This window comes from Hoplias malabaricus, chromosome 5 (genome assembly GCF_029633855.1).
Source record: "Hoplias malabaricus isolate fHopMal1 chromosome 5, fHopMal1.hap1, whole genome shotgun sequence".
In the NCBI taxonomy this organism is placed as follows: domain Eukaryota; kingdom Metazoa; phylum Chordata; class Actinopteri; order Characiformes; family Erythrinidae; genus Hoplias; species Hoplias malabaricus.
Window position 1 is genome coordinate 20,232,761 of NC_089804.1, and position 24,838 is coordinate 20,257,598.

A 24,838-nucleotide genomic window follows, 5' to 3' on the forward strand; every position below is an offset into this window, starting at 1 on the left:
TCTTTTCAGACACATGATTTTCATCTCTGAGAGGAATGATGGACACACAAAGAAACTAAGTGTTTATCTGATGGAAGAGCTTGGGTGGTCTATCAGGGGCTGCATAGTTGTTAAGATTCCCAATTTATCTTTTTGTTTTAAAAACAATTTATAATTCAGGCCGGCTTCCTCCCATGTTCCAAAAACACACCTTGGTAGGTGGATTGGCGACTCAAAAATGAGTGTGAGACCAGTGGAGTCATGTATCCATCTCCATTCTGTGTGAAACTGAGGGATGGTTAGCTTCTCAGTGATTCTGGGTCGACTCCGAACCCACCGCGACCCTGAACTGAACAAGGCTTACAGACAATGAATGAATGAATGAATATTCACTCATTCTCCCTGTTCTTCTTCTTTGTAGAAGTGGTTTATTGTATAGGCAATCTCAGCAGTACCTCAGGAAAACATGAATAACTTTATGTATTCAGTGATGAAAAATCCTTGCCTTTGGCATAATACACATATAGTGTGAATAATAAAGGGTAAGCACATTTACCATAAAAAATACATCAGCTTCTGCTTCATTCCTCAGTGGAGATGAATAAAATACTTGTGAATGGGAGCTAAGCACTTAGCCATGGCTGAATATTGTGTGCCAAGTGGTGGATTTTAGGTGCTTTTAACTTTAAAAGCACATCTACATGAATTCTTAAGGCGCTCAGCCTTTAAACCAAGTGCTCAGAGACGTTTAACGTGCGTCACATGAGAATAAGCTCCACAGGAACATGCTACGTCCACTCATGGTCAGACACTGGAGAAAGCTCATTAACGGTCAGCTGCTCATTAAGCTCAGTGTAAACTACTAGTCAGGCAATGTTGCTACATTAAAGAAAAACGAGGGGAAGAAAGCCTCAACATCAATTACGAAATCAATGAAGCGCGATCAATTTGCATCACCTCCTCCCTGAGCTCATGCACAAGCGGAAATAGCTCCCAGGCTAATCGCTAATGACACTTTGGTGGAACTATCCATCATAGCGCTTAAGGAGTGCAATTTAAAACCGGGAATGACACACACCTGCTGTGAATGACATGCAGCAGCAGCAGCTTAGATGGTGTTGGGTTATTGTTTATACCACACTGTTCACCTCCTTGTTTCTATAGTCACTGTCCATTCTCTCAGCTCCACTGACCACACAGGAGAGTTTGTAGTTCTGCAACTACAGATTGTAGTTCATCAGTTCCTCAGCTCTCTTTTCCCCTGTTCTTCAATGCTCAGGTGTGTTAGTGTGTGTTGTGCTGGTGCGAGTGGATCAGACACAGCAGTGCTGCTGGAGTTTTTAAACTCCTCAGTGTCTGGACTGGGAACAGTCCACCGACCAAAAACATAGAGGTGAATTCTGTGGATTGAGGGAGGAGAACTATGTTGTTTCTTCACTCCCACTGCCCCAAATTTCCCTACCAATGAGGCAGGAGAGGACACAGCATGTTCAAAGTATCACTGACATTTCTGATTACAGAAATAAGATTTTTAAACAGTTAACATTAACAGAAGAGGTATGGTATTACTCATGAGGTCAAGGGTTGTAAATAGAAGCGTGAGTGGGTGTTTGGCAACAGTCAGCCAGGCTAGGATTCACACATTTCTCCAGTCGGCTCTCACCGGAGCCATCAGAGAAGATCCTGGCTTTAGACTCCAGTGCTGTCCAGAGGCTTCCAACTGTCCATCTCACTGTACACTGACCAAGCCTCTATTAACACTTTTCCAAGCCTTACAACCTGAAATAACCTGGAGGACTAAAGAGGAGAATATTACAGCGAATATTACTTTGATTTACGTTGTTGTATTCATCTCTAATTCAGCACATTCTCACAGCCTTAAGTAACCGTCCATATCTGGGGAACACGTTGCAACAATGGTAAATAATTCATGATACTTAATATGCCTTACTAAATGATGAGGTCATTAAGTAATAATAATAAACAAGAGCAAGCGTTAACATTTTATAAAATCCTAATAATTATTAAATGTAATCAGGTATTAAGGCTGCCTCATTACTTAAAGTTGTCTTAAGTACCATTTATAAATGAACTCTTATTGTAAAGTGTTGCTCATTTCCGTTAGTGTTTCATTCTGATCAGAGTCAAGGTGAGTCCAGAGAATAACACAAGGCAGGCACAAAACCTGCACCAAGCTCCTGCCCATCAAGGGGCACTAAACCCATAATATGTTCAACAGTTTCAGAGTCAACCTACAGTTGCAGCATCTGCTCAAACACTTTCTGACTGCCCCAACTGTAGTCTCCATCATGTACTAGAAGGTCTATGATATTTTCTATGTTGACATTGTCTATTTTTTGCACATTTGTGCCACTATTTGCTGTTGTCATGGTGTTAGTGGAATAAGAGAAAAACTCCTAAGTGACCAGGCAAAAAAATCCTCTTCCATTGATTTCCGTTCAAACACACTGTTTCCTTCACATTACATTTGGGAGATAGGAAGATTCTGACGCGCTTGCAATATCTGGAAAGGTTGTTAAAAGTTTAATTTTCCCTATAATCTCTCAATATTTATGCTGTAAGATTAGGTTTACTGGGGCGTTCCTTCAAGTTGGAGCAACCGCTGTGATGATTTCTGATATGGATCTAAGAAAGCAGCTTCAGCAAGTCTTAAATATTAGTTTTCTCTGGCTGCACTGGCCTTAATGCCCTGGAGCAATGGCAATATTTCGACATGCTCAGACTTAAAGCACTGAAGGTGTTCATTTGCGCTCAGATTACAGCAAGTAAAATCTTACACCTGACACCACATTTTCACAAAAGTGAGAGGAAATTTCCCCTGCCACTCTCGCAGCACAGCGCTAGCATGTTGAGCTAGAAAATCCACATTAGCTTAACCAAACACGACGTGATACAAAAGTTCACACCTATGGGGAAATGAGGAGAAAATGCAGTTTGTGCACCAGAGACCAAAGCTGTAAATGTGGTAGAAATGGCAAAGCAGATATTTTTATGTGCAACTGTCAAACAAGGTCATGCACAGTCTCTTCAAACATTTGTGGACACCTAGCTAACATTTCTCCTGAAACCAAGGCTAATAATATAGACTATGTCCTTAATATTGTTCTAGGAAGGTTTTACATTAGCTATGGAACAGTGCTGTGAGGATCTGCTTGAATATAGCCATAACTCACTATTGGATGGAATTCCATCACTCCAAAGAACACAACTGCACTGTTCCATTTTGAGGTCGTTGTTGTGTCTCTTTTTAACATTCGCGAAAAAAAACAAGGTCTCCTGCAGAGCCGTCTGAGGGCTAGAAGATCAGACTCATTTAGTAGTGGTGTCTGGCCTTGTCCAACACAGATGGAGATTTCTTCTAGTGGATGGTAGACGGTAAAAGACTTAGATTCTCAAGATCTCATGCGGACAAATGTTCTTTTTGAACTGTCAGATTCTCTCACTAAGTTCAACCCAATATGGAGACCACATCCTATCTAGACTAAGCCCTTAGCGGATGCTCCTTTTATATCCATTATATTCACTTGTGCACGGTGGAAAAAATCTATACATCCTTACCTTTGTCTCAACTTTGTCTGAGTGCGCTAAGGGCAACTGCAACTACCTGGGAATTGTTATTGACTAATTTCACCTCAGACAACGAAGTAATGAAGAAAGTCCTAACTTCATTTGCAACAAATCTTAAACTCTCAAGAGTTTCTGCAAAACAGAGCAAAAGAGATGTGTTTTCCCTGAAATGCTCACAGGCTCCACAGCTGCTCAGAGAATCCAAATCAAGGCCCATTGAACGCTGGTCTTTTAATTAACAGAACTCATGAGCAGGACTGGAGTGCTCAGTTCATCCAGTTCTTAATAACACAAGGAGCTGGATCACTTCTAACTTCTGCAATACACTGGAGAAAAAGTTCTGCTGTGAGTCCATGTTGGAACATTGCTGTGAAGGTTTGCTTGCTTTAAACTAAATCTGGACCACTGAGGAAAACAAAGCCAGTATTTAGTGTTTGAATCCTATCTGAAAAAAAAGTCTACAGCCTTGTGGCATCTACGACCGCAGCCTCGAATCATATTTGATGTTGTTATTGATAAATTTCCAACAACACATCACAGAAATATGGTTCAAACATGTCCTGAATCTGTAGAGTCCGCACCATCCACTCCATCTCAGCACCACATCCTACACCCCTCATGTCCAGTGTTATGAGGCTAGACAAAGGGGCTGAAAGACATTAGATCTATACCTCTGACCATGTGTGAGTCTTTCTGGTCTAGTTTGTCTTTCTACATTTTAAATGAAACTGATCAGTGCACACTGAGGAAACCACTAAGACCCACAAGTTGGAAACCCTTGGTTCTCAATTTAATCAGTGTCTGAGAAATGTGTGAAGCAGTGTACAGAAAGTAGTTGCATAGAGAGTGTAGCTTCAGAGCCAAAGGGGTTTGACTCATGTATGGGGGTTGTGTACTACAAACATTTAAAGACCAGTTCAAGAAGACATGCAAACTTTGAGAACTTCTTTAGACCTCGGAGGATTAAAAGAAATGTATCCACTAGGCAACTAAACTGGAAATGTCCAGTCAGTCGTACGAGACCAGACTCATGTCTCTTTCAAAGGAGAGAGAGCCTCATTATATAAATCTGAACCTGTATTCACCCACATTTGGGGCTGTAATGGATATAGAAACAGATACATAGTTTGTGTTACTCTTTCTCACAAACAAACAGACCTGTGCAGCACACCCCCTCATCACGTTAGTGCACTGTGCTCCAGAGCAAGGGCTCACAGCTTAGAACATCCAGCACTCCCAGAAGAACTGTATTCCATTACATACAAACAAACCAGACCCAATGAGAACAGAAGAACCCCTGGATCTTCTACTAATAATTATAGCATACCTCCCCACTGTTTACCCTCGAGAGCAGAGAGATGGAAACTCATCCTGAGCTGAGATGATGAAAAATAGCTGAAGCTGTAAAACAATAACGACATCGAAGGGCAAAGACATGTCTAAACAGTAGCAGGAAAAATCTAATCCTCTTATTTTACATACAACCACCTGCTTAGATCTGTTTCCTCCCGGGGATTCAATGAGCAACTCCAGTGTAATTTCAGAACCACCACTTGATAGTGAACCTTGATAGTTTGTCTGTGTTAACGTGAGAAACATTTCTTTCCAACTAGTGAGAATTGAGCCCACAAACACTCATCTACCTTCATCTTTCACGTACAGAAACATCACATACTGTAGGTGTGTTGAATTGGAGCCAAACACAAAGTACCTGCTTTGTCTCATTTCCAAAGACTTTATCATCAAAGTTTTAGGTCACAACACAGTTGGAGATTAGCGTAGATTTTGAAATGTGCAGATGGTTGTTGGTGGGGAGGGGTGAGGTTGGGCTGAATGGCCTCTGATGCTGCTCTTTACCTGTTTCCACTGAAACAAATAGCATAAGAATACAAAGGAACCTGTTTTATTTGAGTTTTTGTTTACATCATTCAACTTCCCCTTTGCCTTGAGGCACTTTGTCTCAAGTAGATTCATGAAGAGGAACATTATACAAGTGGAAGGAATGGCTTTGAATAAAATCATTCTACATTAACATACATTAAAAGTCATGAAGACTTTCACTCCTGTGAAGTTACACCTCCAAATGTTTTTAGACATCCCTTAACATGAGTGAATTCAACTCTTTTCAGATGCACCTACTGTAGATGGAACATATAGCTGGTATAAACCTCACAGATAAGCCTGGACTCTCTGAGCAACTGCACATGGGCCTGAGCTCACCATACTCAAGGCCAAGCGTGGGTTGTAGGGGTATACATCCCCTCAGCATTGAGCTGTGAAGTGTGCTGTGTTCTCTGGTGTGTTAGACTTACACCCAACACTTTGGGATGAGTTGGAGTGGTGTCTGTGATCTACAAATTAGTATACAATGTTGTGTAAGTTTGTGACTGAATGTCATCAAACCCTTACAGCAAATCTTCCAATTTCCAGAAGCAGAGGCTATTACTGCAGTAAAGAGACAGAAAAGTACACTTGGTTTCAGGAAAGATTTAAGAGAAACAGATGTCTACAAACGTATGGTAAACAGTGTGGTTTTTATTTTTCAGAGGGTTTTATTTATTATTATTGGTTAGCAGACTGCCCACGTCCTCCTGCTTCTTGTGAATTGAAGACACTGCCTCAGAAGTAATCAAACGCAGTCTGTGGGCGGCTAAAGCCTAATGACCTGCTTTCTGTACACAGATTAAATCTGTCAATACAGCGGTCAATAAGCATTCGCCTTTTTAGTCGTGGGACTAAGCCTAATTTTTCAGCCTGGAACTAAAACATCCCTCTGTGTCTCTAAAACTTTAATTTGGAAAATAGATCAATAAATGGTTTTCTTTAAAAATGGTCCAATAAAAAGAGAAATTAAGACAAGGGGTTTGTGTCCTAGGTTTCCACCAGTCACTCATACACACCTTCACACATTCACACAGTCACCCAAACGTTCACACACTCACCCAATCAATGACATATTTGAAACTCAAACGCAATGATGTCAATCTGATTTGTCACATAACTTTGACTTTAAAATTTTATATTCATCAATCTACCCCAGAAACAAGGGGATTATTTACACCACTGAATGCTGCAGGCAGAGCTGGAGACTCTTTAAGGCATGTGGATTTCTATCAATTCAAAGCTCATTTGGCGAGGAGACGGGGATTAACAGAGGCCCATTTAACCGAAGTTCAGAACCGCAACACCCCACAAGCACTTAATTATTTGCAGCCCCGGTTAATGGGCTATACATTACACCTTGCTGTGGGCAAAGTCAAGTTTTAAACAGCTCCTTCACTCAAGCTGTATTTTTCCAGCTCCCCTGCAGCTGATGTGAATGCTGGAATCTCAGGCTTTGTATAATGAACCCTGGCATGAATACAAAGCATAAATCATGCTTTACATCGGGCTGAAAACACGTGGTAATTAATGCAACCCCTGCGTGAACTGTTCAACATCACCGCAGCTTCTAAAGCACACCAGGAGCTGGAGCTGGACTTAAGCTGCGGTCACACTGGGTTTGTGTGTGTGAATTTTCATGTGTGGAAGTCCATTCATTTCAATAAGTCTGGCCATGACAGGCAAATTTTGCATACCTGACCTCTGGGTGAATAAAATTCCCCTGCAAAGTTTTGCATGAACTCAATAACGTCGTAGCTCTGCTGAACCAAAATGGAGGAGAGTTTACCGAGCTGATTCACAGCCCCGCCCACAGCCACGCCCATTTTCACATCAAAAACCCACTGAGACTGGTGCTTTACAAATAAACACAGTGCACAATAGAAGAATTATTGATTTCAACAAGCTGCAAGTAACAAACAACTGCTTGTCCAGTAGCTCCTCCTTTTTGCTGCGGTAACATCTTTTGCTGTACTTTGAAAGTTTCTCACTAGATATTGGAAAATTGCTGTGAGGATTTGATGGAATTCAGTCTCTAGCAGGTCAGGTATTAAGGAAGATGGTTTGATTCGGCCACTCCAACTCATCTCCACTCATTACTTTGGAGACGGGGAGGCTGGGGGACATTATATGTCTTGATTCCATGTTGGTATTAGAGTTTATATAAAGCTTGTTTGAAAGAAACTGTCCACAGGTGTGAGTGTGTATTGTGGTGTGTATTCTCTCCCTCTGCTGTGACCCTGATCAGGATAAAGCAATCATGGAAGATGAATGAATGAATGAAAACCCCACTTCCACAGGAGAGTCAGCCCCAGAGATTCTGTCAAAGAAATTGAAGTGGATTATCAGTGCCCCCCCCCCCAACCCCCCACACACACCAAACACGGAGCAGGGGTTCGCTGGCTGATCGTGTGGAAGAAAATCTGTGGTATTTTAACAGAACAAAATGAATGTCAAGGAGAACACGGAGTGAGGGAAGAATCTCAATAAGCTCCTGATCAGAGAAAGAGGAAGGCAGCGGAAGCAACAAACTGATGGTAGACCTGAATGAAATTGGTGTCTTCTCTCATGCCCACTGGGAGACCCCTGAGATGCTGTGACTATAAAACAGTCATATTTCCACGAGCAGGGGATGCAGTTGCTGTGGTTACACATGGTGGTGCTTACCCACACATCACTGGGCAGGAATAGCAAGTGATAGAGTGATCATCAGCCCCATCTGCTGGTGCTCTGGATGTCTGGAAATATGTTTTCCAGTCCAGCAGCTGTGATGTGATTTTTGCAGATATTAGCCTTGCATTTTCCCCACTTTCCCTCGCTACCTCACTACTAAATGGAGATTTGCTACAGTGCTGCTTTGTAGAGTGAATAAACTGGACCATGAGTTCACACATGAGTGAATAAGAATCATAACAATTGCATGCTGTGTTCTGCATATGGTTCAGCTGCGCTGTGCTAAAGAGTGCTGCGTGAGATCTTTTCTCAATGCAGGGACCCAATTGATCTACTGCCGTCTGAACTGTGCTGTTACATCATACTGCTACATGTTAAGATTATAGCATTAAATAATAAAATGATGTACCCATAATGTCAATTTAACCTGACATGCTATGGTTATTATACTTTCTCTTTATTTCTGCCCTGTAGACTGACCACGCTTTTCCACTGCAGGGCTGAATGGTTCTTGAGGAAGTTCTGTACACTTCCAAGACATAGCGGATCCGTTTGCCCACTTTTCCATTGCTAAATCAGAAGCCAGTGCATTCTTATAATAATTAAGCAAGTCTTTTTTTTTTTTTGGAGTGTTCTTCTTACTTGTTTTGTTGTGTTTGCCAAGCAGCACAGACTAACACTACACTAGGCATATACCGAACGAAGGTGGCAAACTGAAGGTGCTAACCCGCACATGCCTGCAGGACCCGTGTCCAACAGAAGGACTCGTGTGGTCATTATTTAAAAATATAGGGAGAGATTTAACTGTAAAAAGTTGCAAAATAACATCATGTTTGAGCAGCAAAAGACTTAAAGAGCCAATAAACAAATCCCTATGTCATTTAAGCTAGGGTGACCAGATCTGAGATTCTTAGCTGAACCTATGTGTGCTTTTAGGTCCTTTACATCTTTATTTACTACACAAAACATGGGAATTTCTCTTTTAATTCATCCGACAACTTACATTTACGTTTGGGCATAGCTGCTCGAGATAAGGGTGGGTACATGAGCTTTGCCTGACGTAAACAAGGACTACTGACGTGCAGACTGACCAATTAAATGTTTACAGAGAAGGTTATCGACCAATAACGGTAGCTCTACAGTCAGACCGTCCAATCAGAAGATTTTAGGCTCCTTCACCACGCCCCCTTCTCACTCAAGAGAACCAATCAGAGTAGGGGAGGGCGGGACTAGTTTGTGAACGAAACTTCTCGAATTTCTATGTAAGCTCTAGAAAAACAACATCCCGGACGTTTGTGAAATTCCGCCCGGACATTTTTTTAAGTCTAAAAAAGAGGACATGTCCGGGTAAAAGAGGACGTCTGGTCACCCTATTTAAGCCCCTCCCAAAGGGACAATTTGAGTATAGTTCTCTAACAGTGCTGAGAAAACCGAGATCAGCTCAGTTTGTATGCTTACGGGTCCATGTGGAAAAATCACGGTAAACGTTGCCCTCCGTACTCAGAAGCATTCAGTGCGGTCGGTCCATGGACATAGTGTGAAGCTGTCTGTAATACAGTGCTCAATTAGTGGTACAAAGGGGTAGCTTTTTCTTATAAATAGACCAGAGCCTGTGGAGTGGATGGTTAAGATTGGTGCATCTAATAAAATGGCCAGTAAGTGGACATACAAGGCTGGCATTTCCAGGTATGTGTTTATAATAAAGTCTAATCTAATTTAGTCAATTAGCCAACTTCTAATGGTGTATGTTTCTAATAAAGTGGCCAGGGGAGGATCATATATTTGAACCCTGAGGGTCTAAAGTATCAGGACCACCCTCTCAGTTCCTCCGTGTCATAAAAACATAACCTCCATTAGTTTAATATCAGAGAACTGTAATGTACAGCAGTTACTGAGAAATAAGTGTAATTAAGATTAATAAAGAGATAATAAGCATGGGCTCTATGGGGGATAATGGAGGCAGTGGATTTGACAAGAGATGATCTTCTATCGGGCGGCACGGTGGCGCAGCAGGTAGTGTCGCAGTCACACAGCTCCAGGGGCCTGGAGGTTGTGGGTTCGATTCCAGCTCCGGGTGACTGTCTGTGAGGAGTTGGTGTGTTCTCCCCGTGTCCGCGTGGGTTCCCTCCGGGTGCTCCGGTTTCCTCCCACAGTCCAAAAAAAAACACACGTTGCAGGTGGATTGGCGACTCGAAAGTGTCCGTAGGTGTGAGTGTGTGAGTGAATGTGTGTGTCTGTGTTGCCCTGTGAAGGACTGGCGTCCCCTCCAGGGTGTATTCCCGCCTTGCGCCCGATGATTCCAGGTAGGCTCTGGACCCCCCGCGACCCTAAATTGGATAAGCGGTTGGATGGATGGATGGATGGATGATCTTCTATCATTGGAGAAGATCCTCCTTCAGGGGACGTGCTCCATTCTGACCCTGATCTAACACGTGTGGGTAATATTCAGAGGCTCTTTAGCATTTTAATAAGCCAAGGTGGGTGTCTGTTTGTGGGCTTTGATTTTACTCTCCTGGTGTGAACACTGATGTGAGGATTTGTTTGCAATTGGCCAGAAAAATCATTAATATTTGATGATTATTTGTGGGTCCACTCCATCTCTGAAATTATGAATCGGTCACATCTGAGAATGTAGCCCAATACTGGGTGTGTTTTACCCCTCTGTCCAACACTTGGCATTGAGACAGAAGACCACTAATGCCCTCACTTATGTGGGCCTTCAAAGGCAACATCTACGATTTTGGGCAACTGCAGTTCTCCCTGGTTTGTCTACATCCAGAAGCTCTGCAGGTGGAATGGTGTGTTTGAGGAGAAAACACAGCTCTAGTTTGTCCACAGCCTTAGTTTAACTTGTGGGTTTTTTATTCACTGTTTAATTTACCACAGAAACTCATTTGTAATGTGAGATGTTTTGTTTTCTATCTGTGTTTGGTCTGTGCTTAATTTCATGCAGTTAGCATTCTCCAGAATTTAGAGCCAGTTTCAATCTAAACAGCAAATATCTCTCAGCCTTTCTCTGCCATCAACTGAAAGATGCCTAGATGATCTGACAGAGACCCTTTGTTTTTTTACTCGTTTACTGACACTAGGGTCTTTTTTCTTGTGTCTTGTTTCACAGTGTGTGGGTGGGTGGACTCCAGATCCCCACATTAATGTGAGTCTGCACCTAAAAAGGGATTATTTTCATAAAATGTCCTCTTTAAATTCATTGTTCGGAGGAAAATGTCATGATCCCAAAGCCATTTAATCCAACTCTGCTGGACAAATTATACACACGTTCACTCACAACTTTTTCACAGAAACACAGGCAACATCGTCTCGCCCTTCAACAAGTTCTCAGAGTGTGGCGCACTTTTAATGACTGCAGCAACTGGGGGAAGTTCAGAGGAGTTGCTCTGCAGCGTCAGCTCTTTGGGAATTCTGGATGGAGGCCAGGATTCAGCTCCCATCCCATTTCCTTCTCTCCACGGACTCAAGGTCCAGCTGCAAAGCTTTCTCTTTTCTCTCGTCTCTCTTTTACTCGCACTGAGCAGATGAGAGCAAGCGGAAGCGAGAGAACACAGGCAGTAATCTAAAGCTTGTCTCAGAGAACCTCCCTCTCCCCCTGCTCTCTTTCAAGTCCAGTAGGAGGCTCATGAAATCCATTTGTCAAAAACCTGTGGAAGTTTTAATGCATCTTTAGTGAGTTACCACAGTGTTTCTACTGTATCATTTTATGCCATCACTAATGGGAGGCAGTGATATAACATCTCTAGTTATAAACCAGGTAAGTGTCGCATAAAATATACAGCCACCATTCATAAACACCTGCTCATCCCATATTTCATATGAAATTATAGGTATCCACAGGAGATCTGTTCTTTCTTAGCTGCAGTAATAGCCTCTGCTCTTCTGGGAAGGCTTTACACCAGAGAGTCATCTTCAAGAAGCAGACCCTGATCTGGACCTGGACTGAGTGATGGTGTTAAATACATTCATTTGAACAAATAATAACACTCACAAAGCATTTTCTATTATTTCAGTTGAAGCAAGTGATTTTCTTCTAGCGATATAAAACAGCAACAGCTAATGCCGGTAAACAACTTGTTTTGTTGTTTGTACGTAGATGAATTTTAATTTTACAGAAGATTTATTTGAAAGTTTGAATTCACTTGAAGTTTGAATTCCCACAGAAACTCATTTGTAACTCAAGCTGTTTAGCTTTGTCGCTAACGCTAACATTGAAGCACAGTCACTAACGCAGTTAGCCGTCTCTTGAGTTCCAAAACAGCAAAAATAAATAATAATAATAAATAAATTATAAAATAATATTTGGGTTTCTCTTCATTGTCTAAAAAAGTGACATTTGCCTTTTCTCTCTCATGAGCAGAGAGAAAGAAAAACTAGCATTTTTTTCGTAAACACATTAGACCAGTTTGCAGCACAAACCGACTGGAGAGAAGTAAATGGTGATACCTATTAATGCTATGTGTGAACACAGCTCGTCTGAGATGATGAGGAACGATATTTTTATAGTGTGATGTCACAACTTCCAAGTACAAAGTGCTTGGACAGTCCTCTAGGACCAGGCGCTGCAGCTTAAGAGTTACTAGAAGCTGTTGGCCTTTAAACTTTACTCAAGCAATGGGGAGTGATAGAAGATGCACAGGGGGATAGACACGAGAGGTAAAGCTACAAGGGCTAAATCCTTGGTGTATCACAGTGAATTTGTTTCATATTTATTGCCACCTATGTGAGTTTGTGATGCAAATTCTTCAGCGATCTGCCAAGCACACACACACACACACTCATCTGTGCTGGAATGAGATTGAAAGCAACAGTCAAGCATTTATTAGTGGTATAATACATGTTGCTTGTTAAAATACCTTGCATTTAATGTTAACAGATGCTACAGAAACAAACAGCGGCAAAACAGGCCATTAATACATTGTCATATTATAAAACTATTCCAGATACCTTTACAAATATGAAACCTTTGTCTTAAGAGGAATTAAAAATTGAGATCATCCTGCCGTACTGTCACCTGTGCCAAAACGGCATCTCCAACAAGCAGCCATTCGTCATCATTATTCGCTCGCAATGACAATCAAACAACAGCGGCGAGAAAACGCTGATGAGGAATATTCATGACCCTGATTAATATTGCATTTGTTCCTCAACGCCTCACATTAAAGTTTCCCACCCTAATGTCTTTCCGAGCAATAAAACACTCATGCAGCAATGTGGCCGTGAAGACAAACGATGATCTAAGCACTTTTACGTAATAAACGCTAACGCCATTACCTCGCGGCTGGCCGGAAATAAACCGAGTTTGATTTCAAAAGTGGGAGGCTTAACAACGCTGCTGCTCAGGGCCCCACTTTTCCAGAGCAAGAAATTATGAAATGAAGTGCCACATCAGATTCAAGAGCTGTCACTCACAGCCACCCCTTCCATATGTCTGTTGAAATCGCTTGGTCTTGGCCATGCGCTAAAGAAAAGCCCAGCATACTAATGGGCCAGAGCCTGTGTGCTTTGAAGCAGCACTCTGCAACATTTCAACACACAGTTTGGTCATACACCAGCTCCAGAAGTGTTCGGACCATCTTCCTGTGCCCGTTGCTGAAATGGGTAATAGTCTTTCATAAACTGCAAGGAAAACAGTGTCAGCGTAAAACTGAAATATCAGCCAGAGGGATGTACAGCCGCCCCATTCGACCGTGAAGGAGCTGAAGTGATCAAGAACTAAATACTGATCATCAAAAACTAACCACACAAACACAAACAAAATGGCTGAGCGCAATCAAACATTAACAAATGTCAGTGTTAAGTTCATCTTAATTAATTGAGAGAGAGTTGAATGTGATGCTCTCTCCACCACAGAAGGGCTTCGATGTGTTTGAGGGGTGGGTAGAGGGCGGAGCGGCCTGGATGATCAATGTAAACCACTGCAAACAGATAAAGAGAAATTTGTATTAAACCTTGTGTGCAAAGCTGGGCGTCGCCAAACTTTTGATGGACAGTGTAGTCGAACAGAGCAAATTAATGTAAATGTGAGTTGCTCCTGGCTACGTAACACACGCACACACACACACACACACACACACACATACTATATCAAGTCTGCAATCCACTGGCATCAGCAAAGCTCTGCCTTTGGAGCTCGTCCTTGGAGGCTTTATAAATAAAGCAAAACAGCCTCGGAGCTGTCTGAGAATTGCATGAGCAGACGGTACACAGACAGAAACACATTCCACTCAGAGACATACAGTAATAATAATAATAATAATAACAAAGCTGATATAATCAAATGTGCATTATTAGTCATTCTGGCACCCAGCCTCCACACAAACACGGAGAAACACACCACAGAGGATCCCACTGAGGACACTGAGAACACGTGCGGCGCCACCAGGCTTCTTTATAAAGTATGATGAGGTCAAAAAATATGTAGAAACGCTGCATTACATTTTGCAAAAAGAGACTGATATTCTCTGAACATTTTCAGGTCAAATTCGCAAACCTTCAGATGGAATAACAATGCAATAACAATATGTTCAATATAATCCTGCCCTTAAATTACATTTTATTTGATTTATTGAACAATATTTTTTTCTTAATAATAAAAAAATTAAAATACCAGTATTTTGTGACTAGATCAGTTTATTTATATTAAGTATTTTAAAATATATTTTTATTGTTTTATTGCGGCACGGTGGAGCAGCAGGTCCTGTCTCGGTCATAGCTCCAGGGACCTGTGTGGGTTTCCTCCGGGTGACTGTCTGTAAGGAGTGTGGTGTGTTCTCCCTGTGTCTGCGTGGGTTTCCTCCGGGTGACTGTCTGTGAGGAGTGTGGTGTGTTCTCCCTGTGTCTGTGTGGGTTTCCTCCGGGTGACTGTCTGTGAGGAGTGTGGTGTGTTCTCCCTGTGTCTGCGTGGGTTTCCTCCGGATGCTTCAGTTTCCTCCCACGCCCCAAAAGCACACGTTGGTAGGTGGATTGGAGACTCAAAATTGTCCGTAGGTGTGAGTGTGTGAGGGAATGTGTGAGTGTGTGTGTCGCCCTGTGAAGGACTGGTGCCCCCTCCAGGGTGTGCTCCTACCATGTACCCAGTGATTCCGGGTAGGCTCCGGACCCACAGCTGCCCTGAACTGGATAAGGGTTACAGACAATGAATTAATTATTGTAATTATTTGTAGTTTAATAATATTTGGTCATTTTTGTAGCAGTATTTGAGAAAGACCAATTTAAACACAGTGTGTACAAATTAGCAAAGAGCTGGCTGTGAGCAAGAGAGAGAGCTACAGTTGTGAGGAGAAATTCCAAGCAGCTGTCAGTGAAACTTTATATCACAGCAGCAATGTCTACATCACAAGCTGTAAGGGTTTCATCATCGTCCGAACAGAGTGGCTGGATTATAATGGGCCAGAAAAGCTGGGACACTTCTACACAGCTGCAGACGTCTGGGACAGAACAGAAGACAGTCATCCACAAACTTTCATGATTAAAGTGACAGTTTGATCAAAAGTTAGCAGCCTGTCCTGCAGGGGGACGGGGGGTAGTGGTCCAAGGGGAGAGAGTACATTTGCAAACAGTTTGTCTACAAGCAAGAGAACAAACCAACGCTGGAATGGAGTGATCGTGTGTTTATTTGAGGTTACCGAATCAGAGTAAAAAAAAGAGGGGAAAACCATACAAAGGAGACCATACTGGACGTCCATTTCTCCATCTGTTGAAAGTGGTGGCAGCAAAGATACACACCATGACCTCCATCTGCTTGTCTGTTTATTTGTGGCGTAACTAAGGAAGCCCACAGTACCGTTGCTATAAAGAATTACACTGATGTGTTAGTTGTTGGAAAAATGCCTCCAGAATCCCTGCCTGCTTCTTCACTATGCAACAAGACAGGGATGCACACTGTTGCCACGGCAACTAAGCAGCTCATCAGTAGAAGAATAAAAAGAAGGTAGCTTTTCTTTCTTCTTTTTTGGGTACGGTCAAGAAAATTCACAGTGTAGCAACCATTCTTCATTCACAACAAAGAGACAATAACGCGTCTGAAGCGTTACGGCGATGTCTTGATGGATGATACGAGGAAAGCACTGATTTTATAGCACTTTATATTGTCACTATTTATGTTGGCGTAGACAAGAGGTGTGGAAGAACATTCCGTAATGTGGGGTGTGCTGCGTTCCTTTCCCCAAATGAAGATGTCACAGTTGTTAACAACAGGTTCATAAACAATGCATTTACATCCACAGTTTAGACACGTAGTGTGTGCACATGATAAACAGTGCTGCTTTTGCAGCCTGGACTTTCTTGAATAAAGTGCAATACAAAGCAGCCAATCAGAACAGAGGTTATTTAAATGTATAGTTTGGAACATTCATTCATTCATACATTATCTGTAACCCTTATCCAGTTCAGGGTCACAGTGGGTCCAGAGCCTACCTGGAATCATTGGGTGCAAGGCAGGAATACACCCTGGAGGGGGCGCCAGTCCTTCACAGGGCAACACACACACACACATTCACTCACACACTCACACCTACAGACACTTTTGAGTCGCCAATCCACTTACCAACATGTGTTTTTGGAGTGTGGGAGGAAACCGGAGCCCCCGGAGGAAACCCACGCAGACACAGGGAGAACACACCACACTCTTCACAGACAGTCACCCGGAGGAAACTCACGCAGACACTGAGAGAACACACCACATTCCTCACAGACAGTCACCCAGAGGAAACCCACCCAGATACAGAGAGAACACACCACACTCCTCACAGACAGTCACCCGGAGCAGGAATCGAACCCACGACCCTCCAGGACCCTGGAGCTGTGTGACTGCGACACTACCTGCTGTGCCACCTAAAAATTGAAACAGTTAATACAAAATATCCCACTATTACTAAACTTTTCCATGCACATTCCCATAAACAGCAAAATCAGACTCTGTATGCTGAAATATATACAAATAAAAGCAATTTCTGCCTCAAAACCAAGTTTAAAGTGGAGAGTGCTGGCAGTGGGAGTATCAGCCGGAGTGGTTCTGACTCGGGGAGACATTCCTCGTGGCTCTACGGACAGGAAAATGGTGACAAATTCATTGCTGCAATTGACTACAGCATGACCGGCCTATCGCTGGCTCTCTAGCTGAAGTGTGAGCTCATGCATGCTAATGGGGGCTCGAGGAACTGCCTTAGAGCCACAGAAATATTTCTGTCCACGAGGGAAGCGGCTCAATACACCGATGACGAAGCAGAGAGGGTTAATATTCATAACTCTGCTGCTGTTCTTCTGTTTTGATATTAGTTACGGTCTGATAGCGCTGGATTTTCTGAAGGAGGCTCCACAGTAATGTGCTGCACCAGGACTGTCTGCTTTTCTGGGGGTTACTTCCTGGTCACTCAGATTTACATTAGCTTCTCCTTAATTTGCATTTGTGTTTACTTTAATACCATGCTTCGAAAACAGGGATAATCCATAATCTTAAAGCTACCTTGTTTCATTCTGTCCATTCCATCAGCTCCACTGAACATGCAGGAACATTGTGCAGTACTACACTCACACTGCAGTGATTTATTTTTGCTCTGCATACTTTGTTAACCCACATTTACCCTGTTCTTTAATGCTCAGGACCCCCAAAGGACCCCCACAGCACTGCAATGGAGCAAAGCAAAGCAGGACGCTGTCGGCTGGATGTTTTTGGCCGGTTTAAAAACTCCAGCAGCTACTGCCGTGTCTGATCCACTCTACACCAGCCCAACACACACTAACACACCACCACCACGTCAGTGTCACTGCAGCGCTGAGAATCATCCACCACCACATCACACCTGCTCTGTGGGGGTCCTGGGCTTTGAAAAGCAAGGTATAAAGGAGCTAACAAAGTATGCAGAGCAACAGATGAACGACAGTCTCTACACAGCGCTCCTGTGGTCAGTGGCGTGAAGATAACGGACAGTGAGCGTAAAGGTGGCTTTAATTTTATGGCTGATCAGTGGATGTTGGCTAATGGACCACTTCAGGTAAATTATGTAAAATTGATTTTTTTTCTGTCCATTTCATCAACATCAAGGACAAACAAAAACGACCGGAATGTCTTCCTGTGTTAGAAATACTTCTATTCTAACCCTCCACACCCTGCCCTTGTTGTGTGTATTTAGGCCAAGCCATTAATGTGACTTTAATGTGCCTCAGAATTTGTGGTGGTGCATCAGAGGCCCCCGGACAGCTTGTTAATTTCTTTTTATTTGCAACGAGAATAATCTTCTTAATTACATGAGAGACGGGGCGTTCAAGATTTACAGTGCTTTTGTCATCAAAAAAAAAAAGTGAGTAGGCCACTGGTAACTTTAATGCAGATGTTTATTAATAAATCTAAATGCCACATAAACATCTACAAAGGCTTATCTCAACAAGTGTCAGTTCCCATGAAAGCTGCAGGGGTCAGTTTCACACTGCAGCGCTAAGACACTGATGCTAGTTGGAATTAGCCTTTGTGTATGTTTATGCGCCTTTATGTTTATGGACAGACTTCTACATGAAATGTTACACAAGAATGTCATGTTTACAACGCTCTGTAACCAAGGCCTATTTGCGTTCATCAGTTTGGACTGGAGCTACAAGGCTAATCCGGATAAGAACCAAAGGAAACGTATGGCTGGATAATTAGCGCATACAAACAAAGTCTCTAGCTTCATACACCTGGTGTAAACCATGTCAAGTTGGTGGTAATCTGAATGAGAAAATAAAATCTATGAAATGGACAAAAAGGTTGATATATTTTTTCTCAGAAATAACAATTTTAAGACCGTATATCACTGATATAAATAAATTAATTAATACAATATGTCAATAATGTGATTATTGTGACAGGCCTAGTTTTACCTGTTTATATTTTGTCGCTGTCCAATCAAAAACAGGTTATTTGTTTGTTTGTTTTTCTCACATCATTGGAACAACACCTGTCCTCCACAATGTGAAAATGTCATAATGAATGGAGAAATAGAAATGCTTGATGTAAAATCCCTTTATATTGACTTCCATTAAAATTTAAGAAAGCCTTTTTTTATTTTATTTTATTTATTTATTTATTTTTTTGTGTGCTGTTTTTGAGTGAGTGCGGCACAGTGGAGCAGTAGGTGGTGTCACAGTCACACAGCTCCGGGTGACTGTCTGTGAGGAGTGTGTCTCCCTGTGTCTGCGTGGGTTTCCTCTGGGGGACTGTCTTTGAGGAGTGTGGTGTGTTCTCTCTGTGTCTGTGTGGGTTTCCTCCGGGTGACTGTCTGTGAGGAGTGTGGTGTGTTCTCTCTGTGTCTGCGTGGGTTTCCTCCGGGTGACTGTCTGTGAGGAGTGTGGTGTGTTCTCCCGGTGTCTGCGTGGGTTTCCTCCGGGTGCTCCGGTTTCCTCCCACAGTCCAAAAACACACGTTGGTAGGTGGATTGGCGACTCAAAAGTGTCCGCAGGTGTGAGTGTGTGAGTGAGTGAGTGAATGTGTGTGTGTTGCCCTGTGAAGGACTGGCGCCCCCTCCAGGGTGTATTCCCGCCTTGCGCCCAATGATTCCAGGAAGGCTCTGGACCCACCGCGACCCTGAACTGGATAAGGGTTACAGACAATGAATGAATGAATGAATAAAGGTTTTTGAATGGACAGCAATGATTTGTATATCTGTGGAATATAGCTTTAAGCTGAACTTTCCTTTTGTGTCATTGTTTATCATCAGAAATAATGGTGCCAGATGACATGAGCTCACTAATTAATCCAGGAGTCAAAACTACTGCAGTCTTCCAATACCAGGCAAGACAAATGACAAAAAACCCAACAATGGCTGTCCTCCGGGTGCTGGACTAATGAGCCACACAAACCTCAAAGTAACACAGCCTCAGCTCATGGGTCCTGAAGTGTAAGCAATGCAACAGCTTATGAGTGAGGGTTACACATAAGAATACAGACCATATTTAAAAACCCACTCTAAACAGTGATGTGTTTACTGAAAGCAAAAGGAGGGGGACTTGAATGTTGGGAGGGAATGATTAAAAGCATGCATTAGCAAAGCCAAATGTAGATGTAAATTAGAAACGCCTAACGCTGTAAATGTAAATGAAAAGCATGTAGATTTTTAAAATGCAGATGTGAGCAATGCAAATTGAGATAAATGATAATCTAGTGATGGATGTTGTATCATGAAAATGTCCTACATGCTTTTAATTTAAAGAAATAATCAACCGTACTTCAGTTTTTAAGTCCTTTGTGTTTAAAGATGTTTTACAAATTTAGAAAGCTCCACTGGGACGCAGGTAAATGAATAAGAAAATACTTGAAATAACACTAAAGTTACCATAGCAACCACCTAGGGTAAAACAGGTAAAACCCCTTCAAACACTATTCTTAGGAGTGCCCTAGCAACTGAAACAACAACAACCTACTAAGCATTTCACATGCAGCAAAGAAATAAGTTATGCATCATATTTGAAATAATAAAGAAAGGTGTAAATCTGTTGTAAGGAGACAGAAGGAGACTTAAGAATATATTGTATACTATAATATTTCAGTTATATCTAATTGCAGGGTGTGTAGGTGTGTGTTAACAGGCTGACTGATGATGAGCAACAGTTGGGCGAAACATGGGATAAGGTTTATATTGAAGAAACAAAACGACTTTCACATTGTAACCTACTAAAAAGAGCATGTGAAGCACTTTTAATGTATGACACTGTGTGACAGTAGAAGTAGGCCTGCTGTAATAAGAGGCAGGGATAGAGTGGCGGTCAAGACAGCAGCACTTTTACAGTGATTAAACCGACTAATGACACTGCCTCTAAATAACTTCTTTTGGGAGGGAAGTATTTTTTTTTGTTTAATGCAGAAACTAATTGTTTCTTCACGGCTAATCCTCCATCGCGGCAAACTTAATAGTGCATGTCGCGACAATATTGAATTCAAATACGACTTGTCAGAGTCTACTCTGGTGGATCCACTCGGTCAGCGACGAACACGGCTGTCTATATCCCCGCTCCAATTAAAATCACACTCCGGCCAATTTTCTGGGTCTCGAGGAAAAATGGAGTCTACAGGCCAGCTCCGGGCACGGTTAGGATGACAATTAAGTCCTATTACGCCGGACGTCCTATCAATGCCAATTCAAAGGAGTTCTACAGTGCGTCTTCCAGAAGAAGTAGAAGTCAATTTCAGCCTGAGAAGGGAAGAGTGGGCTAATGTGTGACAGCTTCATATTTCGGCTTTGCTCTGGGAATGGCAGGATATTCCCATTTCCAAGAAAAGTTAATGCCGCTGTATCATTATGTCAGCCTTTGATGGATGTAATTAAAATACAGAGCGCAGAATGATTGCACCCATGGCTCAACCTCTCATAGATTAAAGACAAAGTCAATTTCCGAGGTCAGACCTTATCACGAGCGGGTCCTGCTCCAGGGCACATCTCTAGCCAAGAAACTGATTAACCTATCCACTCAGAAATGATGCCTCTTAACTGCAGTTTGACAAGATTCACAAAAACTGGCAAGAAACCCGTTGTGTGTCAGAGATGAACAAAAAAAAAGTTTTAAAAGGAGACATTTAACTTCTATAAGTTTGTTTTCCTGCACATGACACCACCACAAATAAATTACTCTAGATTCAGTGTTTAAACATAAAACCAAATCTTCTTGCTTCTGTTTCTTAATGAAACATCTGTGACCTGCTTTGGTCCAAACCCCACGAGCCCCACAGCAGTGTTCTCCCCCTGTGTAAACAGCCCTGTTCAGAACGCCCGCTTTCAGCACCTGTTCCTTTAAATGATAATGAGCCGCTCGCTGTTCACCCCGACCCCGAGCGTACAGCAGTGAGGAGCTCTGGTTTTTTTAGCCTTTTTCACTCTGTTCTCTTCATGCACGTTGTGTCTTTTTTGCAGCATTTAACCCTATCTTTGCGCTCTCACACAAACCACGGTCGAGCGCTGTGATTGGACAGACTCAGACAAAGGGGCGGGGTGATTCTAAAGTCTCTGCACTTGGCATCAGAAGCAGAGCACAATCTGAATGTCTCATTTTAGAAAACTGGTGGGTGGTTTAATGTTGGTGTGTAGGTTGGTGGGCTCCAGATCCACACATTAACTCTGAACCAGGGATTTTATCATAATACATCCTTCTTAAAGAAAGACCTACATGTGATAACAGTGGCGTGTTACCCAGGGAAAGGCATGATGACCTTAGGTTGGGTTGACTCGCCTTTTAGCCCTCATATATATATATATATATATATATATATATATATATATATATATATATATATATATATATATATGCACGAATAGTCACAGGTTAGAAGCACTTTGTTCACAGTGGTCAGAGTAACATCTCCCTCACATCTCATTACAAACTCCCTCTGACTTCTACAAGGCACTAACAAGCTAATAAGCCCTTAATTTCCCCAAAGGCCATGACTTTGGATGGCACCGTGGCTCATTAGGATTGGCTTCGTTACTGCTGACACATTGCAGCATTTACTGTGGAGCTTGTACCTGTAGAAGCGCTGTCTGAGGGTTAGACATGTTCCCAGAGGAAGAAACTTCTGGTAATTTGGTGATTAGTTTGGTGAAGTCATTGCTGACCTTTTGTCTTTTCAGGTGTTTGAAAGTACGGACAGATATCAGGATTCAAAATGGCTGCTACTTTTGTTTCCAGCTCAAAAAGCCATTTTATAGATGACAACACTTAGTGTTCTCCTCCAAGCGTGTTGTGCCACATTATAGCTCTGATTAAGTCCTGCAGTCTTTAATACTGCAGAGTTCTGGATCACGGACTTGTAAAAGTTTTCGCAGCATACATGAGCTGCGTCTCGCTGGTAGCCCAAGCAAGAGAGAGGTTTCAGACGAAGCTGGGCGATTTGTGAAGTCTATTAGAGAGAAAAGTCAAGCAATGCATCATTCCTCAGAGGGTCGAAAATGTCTTTTTTGGACTCCGCAGTGCCACTGCAGCGCCGCTTGGGTCTGCAGATTACAAAGTAGGAGAACCATCTGAACCATCGCTATTCGTTTTCTTTTTATTTTTTATTTGGAGACATCAAATCCCTCTTTTCTTTCAAACGAGCAGCGTTTTTAAATCCTCATTGCTATGCAGAGAGCCCATCTCGCAGATTTGTACACACTCAGGCATTCATAAGAATGCACTGCCTTCTGACAAATAAAGGGTCTCAGAAAAAGCACAAAATAGGTCATTTCAGCACAAGAAGGGCTTCGGAGAAACAGAAATAAATATATAACCGGGAAGAGAATTAAAAAGGAGACCGTTTGCTATTGTGTGCACTTTCAAAGTGGGGACAAGTCTGACAGAGCTGCTTACAGACCTTCTGCAGGCCTTTTCTGTTTCCCAAATTACTCCGCCGGAGTGAGGAACCAGTGTTCGGAGCTTTGGGAATTTGAAGAAGCCTCCCATGCTGCAACAGTTGCTTCATCCCTGCGGTTCTTCGAGGTTTGTGTACACTGCACATTCTTAAGGAGGTGCTCAGGTGAGGTATTCCAATGCTGGCACAGAACGCTAATAATAATCTAAGATAAATTAACAGTATTAATAAACATAAATGATTATTTTGTTCACATTAGCGTAATACAGCTATAGATTTCCTTCACGTTTTCACTGATAAAAATAACAAAACTAAAGTGGTCTTTGCAACAGTCGTGGACATGGTAGGTGTAGGACTGGTCCTGAATGTCCAGAAGTATCCAGACACCTGTTAATCCAACACATCTTTCCAAACCACGGCATTGCTACAGGGTTTGTACCTCCTCTGCTTCTCAGAGAGCTTTCTACTAGATGTTGGGCCTCATGGCTGGGTTTTGATTTGATTCAGTAACAGCAGCATCACCGACAAGGCTTCAGTGCTCCACACTTTAATGCTGGAGGTTTATACCACTCTGGTAGACACTTGGCTTTGAACGTGGTGGGTTTGAAGCTTGTGTGTCAGCTCCAGTTTTCCTCAGGACGACACCTGCTGCTCCAGGAGTATTTTTTGTGAAATCAAGGGCATTAAATTAACCTTCTACAATATTATTTTTTTATCTTATGGAGCTGAATTGGTTTAAATTTTTAATAGAGAGGATAGAGCCACTGTCATTGCTACATGAGGCTCAGCACTGCAGAAACTACACTATGTAACTTTCAGAGGAGGGTGGGAAATCACCCCACTTCCCTTCCTCTTGAGTCCCGGACAGTGCCGTCAAAACGATTACACTCATCAACCAAATGGTACATAGTGCTCCTTTAAAATCAATTAACACCTGTCTTTCCCCCAGTTCATATCTAGTCCAGGTTGGAGACTCGTGCTGCTGCTGCTATCCAGGATTAAACTGGCACTGAATAAAGGAATTAAACTGAATGTAAAACACTGAAATATGCCCAGAACTGCTACGTGTGAAAGTAAATATCCCTTATTTCCTCTCCAGGATTTCATTCCAACCCCCTGGCTTCTCTCCTCACCTCAGCACAGCCTCAGGGGCATCAGAGCAGTCGAAACCACATTCTGACAAGGATTTTTTTGAACTGCCGGGACCTGAACTTGCCACATCTCCTTCTGTAGAGGCTCTTGTCGTTCCAGGAGTGTGTGCATCTACTGCCATCTAGTGTCTTCCTTCCAGGACACAGTGTGCAGAAATGTCGGCCCGTTATATAAACACGTATGTGATCTGCATTTTTATGCTGTTGTGATAAGTGAACAGGACCCTATTGCATTGCGCACCCTGAA